This window comes from Salvelinus fontinalis, chromosome 30 (assembly GCF_029448725.1).
Source record: "Salvelinus fontinalis isolate EN_2023a chromosome 30, ASM2944872v1, whole genome shotgun sequence".
NCBI lineage: Eukaryota > Metazoa > Chordata > Actinopteri > Salmoniformes > Salmonidae > Salvelinus > Salvelinus fontinalis.
Window position 1 is genome coordinate 17,506,407 of NC_074694.1, and position 9,547 is coordinate 17,515,953.

The 9,547-nt window shown below is 44.2% G+C and overlaps 1 protein-coding gene across 4 annotated transcripts in view; it reads right to left on the reverse strand.

The window, feature by feature from the left end:
• The window catches only part of LOC129828745 (zinc finger matrin-type protein 4-like), a 116,842-nt gene that overhangs the window by 33,533 nt on the left and 73,762 nt on the right, over positions 1 to 9,547 (reverse strand). The gene's annotated exons all lie outside the window — the stretch shown is intronic.

Here is a 9,547-nt window from a genome sequence, read left to right on the forward strand (position 1 = left end):
TGCAGAAAAATCCCTCCAGATAAAGCAGTCTGTGTGTATGCAGATGTAAGGTTTGGGATATGGTTACAAACAGAAAACAGACACTAGTGCCTAGAACTGGGATTGAACCCGCGATCGTGGGAGCCACAACGCCCTAGCAAGCCGTGAGCCTACTAGATGGTAATAGGTGCTCACGTTGCCCCTGGTGGCAGGGGTATTGAAGCTATCTCCCGACGTCCCGGGGACGTGGACAGACTTTGAATACTGAAGGCGATCTGAAGTGTCCTGGCTCGTGTGTGTGTGTGTGAGTGTGTGTGTGTGAGGGTGATTTAGAACACAGAGAAGTGTGTCTGAGTAATGGCAGAGCTTGTTTCTGTAGACAGAACTGATCTCTTCTTTTCACCTTAGCCACCACTGTACAATATAAAGCATAGCTTTATCTGCAGGCAACACACACACACACACACACACACACACACACACACACACACACACACACACACACACACACACACACACACACACACACACACACACACACACACACACACACACACACACACACACACACACACAGAACCTTTCTGTGGTAATTCAGTTATTCCAGAGAAATGTGTGTGTGTGTGTGTGTGTGTGTCAGCTGCACTGCATGGGAAGCTAATGAAAATGATGATGAATGAGACATGACAAGACAAAGACCCCGCTAGTAGTCCTTAGGGACACACACACATACACACACACACACACATACACTCACACCTACACTCACACACTCACACACACACACACACACACACACACACACACACACACACACACACACACACACACACACACACACACACACACACACACATACAAATCCACTCACACATACACTCACACCTACGCCCACACAGACATAGACAGACACACACATGCATGCATGCGACAGACACAGGACAGTGAAAGAGAGTGAGGGGGAGGAATGTGGAGCAAAGAATATGATTCAAAAATAAGAACAGCGGGACTGAGAAAGGAATAGAAGTTATTACTTTCGACATCTCCTTGGTCGGTCGGTCTCTCTCACACCTGGGATGTCACACCTAAAGCAGTGATATCATCCAATCAGAGGTGAGATGATATATTCATGTGTAATCATAGAGAAGCTGTTGTCAACCCTCACCATCACACACTTCTGTAATGACTAACCAAGAGACCTGAAGACTTTCCTTAGCTCCCCATAGATAATACCTATAGGTTTTAGCTCAGCTGGCTAACGCAGTCTTGGTCAGGCCTAGGGTTGCAAAGCTACCGGTAATTTACCAAAGTTACCGGAATCTTCTGTAATTTTGGTAATTAACAGAAAATCTACAGTATGGCAATCAATACTACCTTTGGTAATTTATACTTTACAGTTTTTTACAATCACTTTGGCACTAATTTCGGAACCTTGATGTCATTTCTCAAAACTCTAGACACAAAACTCACAACCGATGATCAAAATGCAAATTTTTCAAAATTCTAACACTTTTTTCAATTGCTTGGATACAATAACATAAAGCTAAGATAATTTGTTCATTGAACTAAAATCACTGGTTCAAAATGACACAACTTAACATCAAAGTATTACCATTTCAAAATGCAATTCACACATTACATCTGAGATGACTGTCTATTAATTTCATTACAATGATCTAACTATCAATTGATACAACTGCTCAAAATGATAAGTGACTGTTGCATTACTCTTAACGCATAGTTTTATGGAAACTGACAAACAATATTCCATGTTTAGATCATGAAAGTTTCAGGATAACGAGATCCATTGACACTAATTACCGTGGAACATGAACCAATTGGACTACATTATCTATGGATGTGATATTTCATCATCATTCTTTATCAGACACTGTTTCTATGGTTTCATGTACCACTTTTCCAGACCATGTTTTCAGATTTGATATTATTGTACACTCACTGGCCACTTTATTAGGTACACCTATCTAGTACTGGGTAGGACCCCCTTTTGCCTCCACAACAGCCTGAATTATTCATGGTGTTGTACGTTAAGAGATGCCATTCTGCACACCACTGTTTTAAACAGCTTTTATTTGAGCATTTGTGGCCTTTCTGTTAGCTTGAATGAGTCAGGACATTCTCCTCTGACCTCTCTCATTAACAAGGTGTTTTTGCCCACAGAACTGCCGCTCACTGAATGTGTTTTGTTTATCGCACCATTCTCTGTAAACTCTAGAGATTGTAGTGCGTAAAGATCCCAGGTAGGCAGCTGTTTCTGAGATGCTGGAATCACCATGTGTGGCATCAACAATCTGTGTTGTTGTATAAGTCGAATTGCTATGCTTTATCTTGGCCAGGTCGCAGTTGCAAATGAGAACTTGTTCTCAACTAGCCTACCTGGTTAAATAAAGGTGAAATAAAATAAATAAAAACAATCATACCACGGTCAAAGTTGCTTAGATTACTCATCTTGCCTGTTCTAATGTTTGGTCGAACAACATCTAAAGCTCTCTACTCTCTATACTCTATATATTGAGTTGCAGGCAGCCACATGATTCGCTGTTCGAATGTAACCTTCCTTGATGGGCTAAATCAGGTATGTAGAGCTGATGGCATGACCTATGTCATTGTGTGGGATAATGTCAGGTTCCACCATGCTCAAATGGTGCAAGCATGGTTTCAGGCCCAACCACAATTTACCACCCTGTACTTACCCCTATACTCTCCTTTCCTTAACCCGATTGAGGAATTTTTCTCCACATGGAGGTGGAAGGTACAGTGGGGAGAACAAGTATTTGATACACTGCCGATTTTGCAGGTTTTCCTACTTACAAAGCATGTAGAGGTCTGTAATTTTAATCATAGTTACACTTCAACTGTGAGAGATGGAATCTAAAACAAAAATTCAGAAAATCACATTGTATGATTTTTAAGTAATTAATTAGCATTTTATTGCATGACAGTGTCAGGCCTGGATTCAACCCTTTGTTTTGCTTTTTACAGTAAGCCAGGTGAGGAACACTGCAGTTGATGTTTAACAGTAAGCCAGGTGAGGAACACTGCAGTTGATGTTTAACAGTAAGCCAGGTGAGGAACACTGCAGTTGATGTTTAACAGTAAGCCAGGTGAGGAACACTGCAGTTGATGTTTAACAGTAAGCCAGGTGAGGAACACTGCAGTTGATGTTTAACAGTAAGCCAGGTGAGGAACACTGCAGTTGATGTTTAACAGTAAGCCAGGTGAGGAACACTGCAGTTGATGTTTAACAGTACGCCAGGTGAGGAACACTGCAGTTGATGTTTAACAGTAAGCCAGGTGAGGAACACTGCAGTTGATGTTTAACAGTAAGCCAGGTGAGGAACACTGCAGTTGATGTTTAACAGTAAGCCAGGTGAGGAACACTGCAGTTGATGTTTAACAGTAAGCCAGGTGAGGAACACTGCAGTTGATGTTTTACAGTACGCCAGGTGAGGAACACTGCAGTTGATGTTTAACAGTAAGCCAGGTGAGGAACACTGCAGTTGATGTTTTACAGTACGCCAGGTGAGGAACACTGCAGTTGATGTTTAACAGTACGCCAGGTGAGGAACACTGCAGTTGATGTTTAACAGTAAGCCAGGTGAGGAACACTGCAGTTGATGTTTAACAGTAAGCCAGGTGAGGAACACTGCAGTTGATGTTTTACAGTACGCCAGGTGAGGAACACTGCAGTTGATGTTTTACTGTAGTTTTTTTCTTTTTTGGTAGCTAATTATTTTTGCTGTGATTCAAAGAAACCTATGTTGTGATTTTATTGTATTTTATCAATAAATGTCAGATATTGTTCAATGATTCCACTGTGTCTGTAGTATTCTCTCTACTAGTCCTTTTACAGTGATGTATTTATGTGTAGTAGCATAATGAAACATGTGTCACATATTTTGTACTACAATTTTTAATGATGGTACGAACAACTACACAGTGAATCTATCGGTATCTTGTGTGTGGGTGATCTAAATGAATGTTATTATGGTATTTCATGATAAATGAGTTATTTGAACCAATGATTCTGCAAGTGCAAGGCTTCTTTAAAGATATGAATTCACAATGCAATGTATTGAACATTGGACAGCTTGTGTTATAAGTGATGACCGTTTTGAGTTTTGTGTCTAGAGTTTAGAAAAATGACCACAAGGTTCTGAAATTAGTGCCAAAGTGATTGTAAAAAACTGTAATGCCATTTTTTAAATTAATCATACATAGTATTTATTTTTTATATTTGTTCATATTGCCCAAGAGTAACCATGAGTTTATAGTAAATAGACTATATGGTTCAAGAGAAAATAGCCTAATTAATGAAAAAAGCTTTTGTGTCAAGTTGGCTGGATGTCCTTTGGGTGGTGGACCTACAATACCCCATTCAAAGGCACTTAAATGTTTTGTCTTGCCCATTCACCCTCTGAATGGCACACATACACAATCCATGTCTTAAGGGCCAGAGATAATTACAGACACCTGTGATAATCTGAAGTGCCCAAAAGGGCCACTAGATGTCTTGTGATAGATTACATAAAATCCTTGAAAGATACCAAAATTCTGGTAAACTCAGCAAAAAAAGAAACATCCTCTCACTGTCAACTGCGTTTATTTTCAGTAAACTTAACATGGGTAAATATTTGTATGAACATAACAAGATTCAACAACTGAGACATAAACTGAACAAGTTCCACAGACATGGGACTAATAGAAATGGAATAATGTGTCCCTGAACAAAGGGGGGGTGGGGGGGGGGGGGGGGGGGGCAAAATTAAAAGTAACAGTCAGTATCTGGTGTGGCCACCAGCTGCATTAAGTACTGCAGTACATCTCCTTCTCATGGACTGCACCAGATTTGCCAGTTATTGTCTTGCTGTGAGACCACCAAGGTACCTGCAAGTTCCCGGAAATGTCTGGGGGGAATGGCCCTAGCCCTCACCCTTTGATCCAACAGGCCAACATGGGATTGAGATCTGGGCTCTTCGCTGGCCATGGCAGAACACTGACATTCCTGTCTTGCAGGAAATCAGACACAGAACGAGCAGTATGGCTGGTGGCATTGTCATGCTGGAGGGTCATGTCAGGATGAGCCTGCAGGAAGGGTACCACATGAGGGAGGAGGATGTCTTCCCTGTAACGCACAGAGTTGAGATTGCCTGCAATGACAACAAGCTCAATCCGATGATGCTGCCTTACAACCGGCCTACAAGCCCTCAGTCCAGCCTCTCTAAGCCTATTGCGGACAGTCTTAGCACTGATGGAGTGATTGTGCATTCCTGGTGTAACTCGGGCAGTTGTTGTTGCCATCCTGTACCTGTCCCGCAGGTGTGATGTTTGGATGTACCGATCCTGTGCAGGTGTTGTTACACGTGGTCTGCCCCTGCGAGGTCTACCACTGCGATCAGAATTTATAAGCAAACAGCTGGAGGCAGGGCTTTCTCCTATAGAGCTCAATTTTTATGGAATGGTCTGCCTACCCATGTGAGAGACGCAGACTTGGTCTCAACCTTTAAGTCTTTATTGAAGACTCATCTCTTCAGTAGGTCCTATGATTGAGTGTAGCCTGGCCAAGGAGTGTGAAGGTTAACGGAAAGGCACTGGAGCAACGAACCGCCCTTGCTGTCTCTGCCTGGCCGGTTCCCCTCTCTCCACTGAGATTCTCTGCCTCTAACCCTTTTACAGGAGCTGAGTCACTGGCTTACTGGTGCTCTTCCATGCCGTCCCTAGGAGGGGTGCGTCACTTGAGTGGGTTGAGTCACTGACGTGGTCTTCCTGTCTGGGTTGGCGCCCCCCTTGGGTTGTGCCTGGGCGGAGATCTTTGTAGGCTATACTCGGCCTTGTCTCAGGATGGTAAGTTGGTGGTTGAAGTTATCCCTCTAGTGGTGTTGGGGCTGTGCTTTGGCAAAGTGGGTGGGGTTATATCCTGCCTTTTTGGCCCTGTCCGGGGGTATCGTCGGATGGGGTCACAGTGTCTCCCGACCCCTCCTGTCTCAGCCTCCAATATTTATGTTGCAGTAGTTTCGGGGGGCTACCTGGCCTGATGACTCCTTGCTGTCCCCAGTCCACCTGGCCATGCTGCTGCTCCAGTTTCAACTGTTCTGCCTGCGGCTATGGAACCCTGACCTGTTCACCGGACGTGCTACCTGTCCCAGACCTGCTGTTTTCAACTCTCTAGAGACAGCAGGAGCGGTAGAGATACTCTCAATGATCGGCTATGACAAGCCAACTGACATTTACTCCTAAGGTGTTGATTTATTGCGCCCTCGACAACCACTGTGATTATTATTATTTGACCCTGCTGGTCATCTATGAACATTTGAACATCTTGGCCATGTTCTGTTATAATCTCCACCCGTCACAGCCAGAAGAGGACTGGCCACCATTCATAGCCTGGTTCCTCTCTAGGTTTCTTCCTAGGTTCTCGCCTTTCTAGGGAGTTTTTTCTAGCCACCGTGCTTCTACACCTGCATTGCTTGCTGTTTGGGGTTTTAGGCTGGGTTTCTGTACAGCACTGTGTGACATCAGCTGATGTAAGAAGGGCTTTATAAATACATTTGATTGATTGATTGAGCTGTCCGTCCTGTCTCCCTGTAGCGCTGTCTTAGGCGTCTCACAGTACAGACAATGCAATTTATTGCCCTGGCTACATCTGCAGTCCTCATGCCTCCTTGCAGCATGCCTAAGGCACATTCACACAGATGAGCAGGAACCCTGGGCATCTTTCTTTTGGTTTTTAGAGTCAGTAGAAAGGCCTCTTTAGTGTCCTACGTTTTCAAAACTGTGACCTTAATTGCCTACCGTCTGTAAGCCCTTCGTGTCTTAACGACCGTTCCACAGGTGCATGTTCATTAATTGTTTATGGTTCATTGAACAAGCATGGGAAACAGTGTTAAAACTCTTTACAATGAAGATCTGTGAAGTTATTTGGATTTTTAGAAATGATCTTTGAAAGACTGGGTCCTGAAAAAGTGCCGTTTCTTTTTTTGCTGAGTTTAGTTTACTGGTAAACTTAGAACGTTTCCAGTTATATACCCACCCTTTGCAACCCTAATCAGGTCGTTAGCCAAATATTGCTCAGTTAACTAGAGGGTCTCTGGTTCAAGTCCCACTCTTGCTGATCCCGCCTCAGTCACTACATCACCATGATATTACACAGTGTTAGATAATACACTGTGTAAACATATAATTTCAGTCACTCATATCTGATTATTATTATCATATTAGTCTTGATTGAGTGGCATCAGGGGCACACAAAGCACTCAACCGGAACAGCTATCCCTTAATTTTTTGTGTGTGTGTGTGTGATAGGAAAATAACACTCAAGCCGTTCACCATGGAAACGGCTCATAACAAGCCAGTCTGCCAACATAATAAATGTCAAGTTATGTACAGATGTAGGATCCAAATTTGATCACTCCTTTGTTGCTGTGAATTTGAGTGAGTGAGTGAGTGAAAGAGTGAGTGAGTGAGTGAAAGAGTGAGTGAAAGAGTGAGTGAGTGAGTGAGTGAGAGAGTGAGTGAGTGAGTGAGTGAGTGAGTGAGTGAGTGAGTGAGTGAGTGAGTGAGTGAGTGAGTGAGTGAGTGAGTGAGTGAGTGAGTGAGTGAGTGAGTGAGTGAGTGAGTGAGTGAGTGAGTGAGTGAGTGAGTGAGTGAGTGAGGGAGCGAGCGAGCGAGCGAGCGAGCGAGCGAGTGAGTGAGTGAGTGAGTGAGTGAGTGAGAGGGAGGGAGGGAGGGAGGGAATGAGGGAGGGAGGGAATGAATTAGGTCCCATGTGGCTGGTAGAGCCAGTTGGTAGAGCATAGCGATTGCAACGCCAGGGTTGTGTGTTTGATTCCCATGGAGGACCAGTACTAATCACTACAGAAAGTCACTCTGGATAAGAGCGTCTGCAAAGTGAGAAAAATATCAAATGATATAAAATGCCAAATGAACAGCACTTAATTTTGAGTGTGATGCAAAAGTCCAATCTTATTCATAAACCTTTAAAAAAAAAAAAAATACTGTAAGTGGTTCAAACACCTGGACAACACCTGGACATAAAACACCTGGAAAAAAGGAAGACTTATGTGAGAATGCTGTTCATTGACTACAGCTCAGCGTTCAACACCATAGTACCCTCAAAGCTCATCACTAAGCTAAGGATCATGGGACTAAACACCTCCCTCTGCAACTGGATCCTGGACTTCCTGACGGGCCGCCCCCAGGTGGTGAGGGTAGGTAGCAACACATCTGCCACGCTGATCCTCAACACTGGAGCTCCCCCGGGTTGCGTGCTCAGTCCCCACCTGTACTCCCTGTTCACCCACGACTGCATGGCCAGGCACGACTCCAACACCATCATTAAGTTTGCAGACGACACAACAGTGGTAGGCCTGATCACCGACAACTACGAAACAGCCTATAGGGAACAGGTCAAAGACCTGGCCGGGTGCTGCCAGAATAACAACCTCTCCCTCAACGTAACCAAGACTAAGGAGATTATTGTGGACTACAGGAAAAGGAGGACCAAGCACACCCCCATTCTCATCGACGGGGCTGTAGTGGAGCAGGTTGAGAGCTTCAAGTTCCTTGGTGTCCACATCAACAACAAACTAGAATGGTCCAAATACACCAAGACAGTCGTGAAGAGGGCACGACAAAGCCTATTCCCCCTCAGGAAACTAAAAAGATTGGGCATGGGTCCTGAGATCCTCAAAAGGTTCTCCAGCTGCAACATTGAGAGCATCCTGACTGGTTGCATCACTGCCTGGTACGGCAATTGCTCGGCCTCTGACCGCAAGGCACTACAGAGGGTAGTGCGTACGGCCCAGTACATCACTGGGGCTAAGCTGCCTGCCATCCAGGACCTCTACACCAGGTGGTGTCAGAGGAAGGCCCTAAAAATTGTCAAAGACCCCAGCCACCCCAGTCATAGACTTTTCTCTCTACTACCGCATGGCAAGCAGTACCGGAGTGCCAAGTCTAGGGCAAAAGGCTTCTCAACAGTTTTTACCCCCAAGCCATAAGACTCCTGCACAGGTAATCAAATGGTTACCCAGACTATTTGCATTGTGTGCCCCAACCCCTCTTTTACGCTGCTGCTACTCTCTGTTTATCATATATGCATAGTCACTTTAACTATACATTCATGTGCATACTACCTCAATTGGGCCGGCCAACTAGTGCTCCCGCACATTGGCTACCCGGGCTATCTGAATTGTGTCCCGCCACCCACCACCCGCCAACCCCTCTTTTACGCTACTGCTACTCTCTGTTCATCATATATGCATAGTCACTTTAACCATATCTACATGTACATACTACCTCAATCAGCCTGACTAACCGGTGTCTGTATGTAGCCTCGCTACTTTTATAGCCTCGTTACTGTATATAGCCTCGCTAGTGTATATAGCCTGTCTTTTTACTGTTGTTTTATTTATTTACTTACCTACAGTTCACCTAACACCTTTTTTGCACTATTGGTTAGAGCCTGTAAGTAAGCATTTCACTGTAAGGTCTACACCTGTTGTATTCGGCGCACGTGAGAAATAAACTTTGACTTGATTTGTTATGA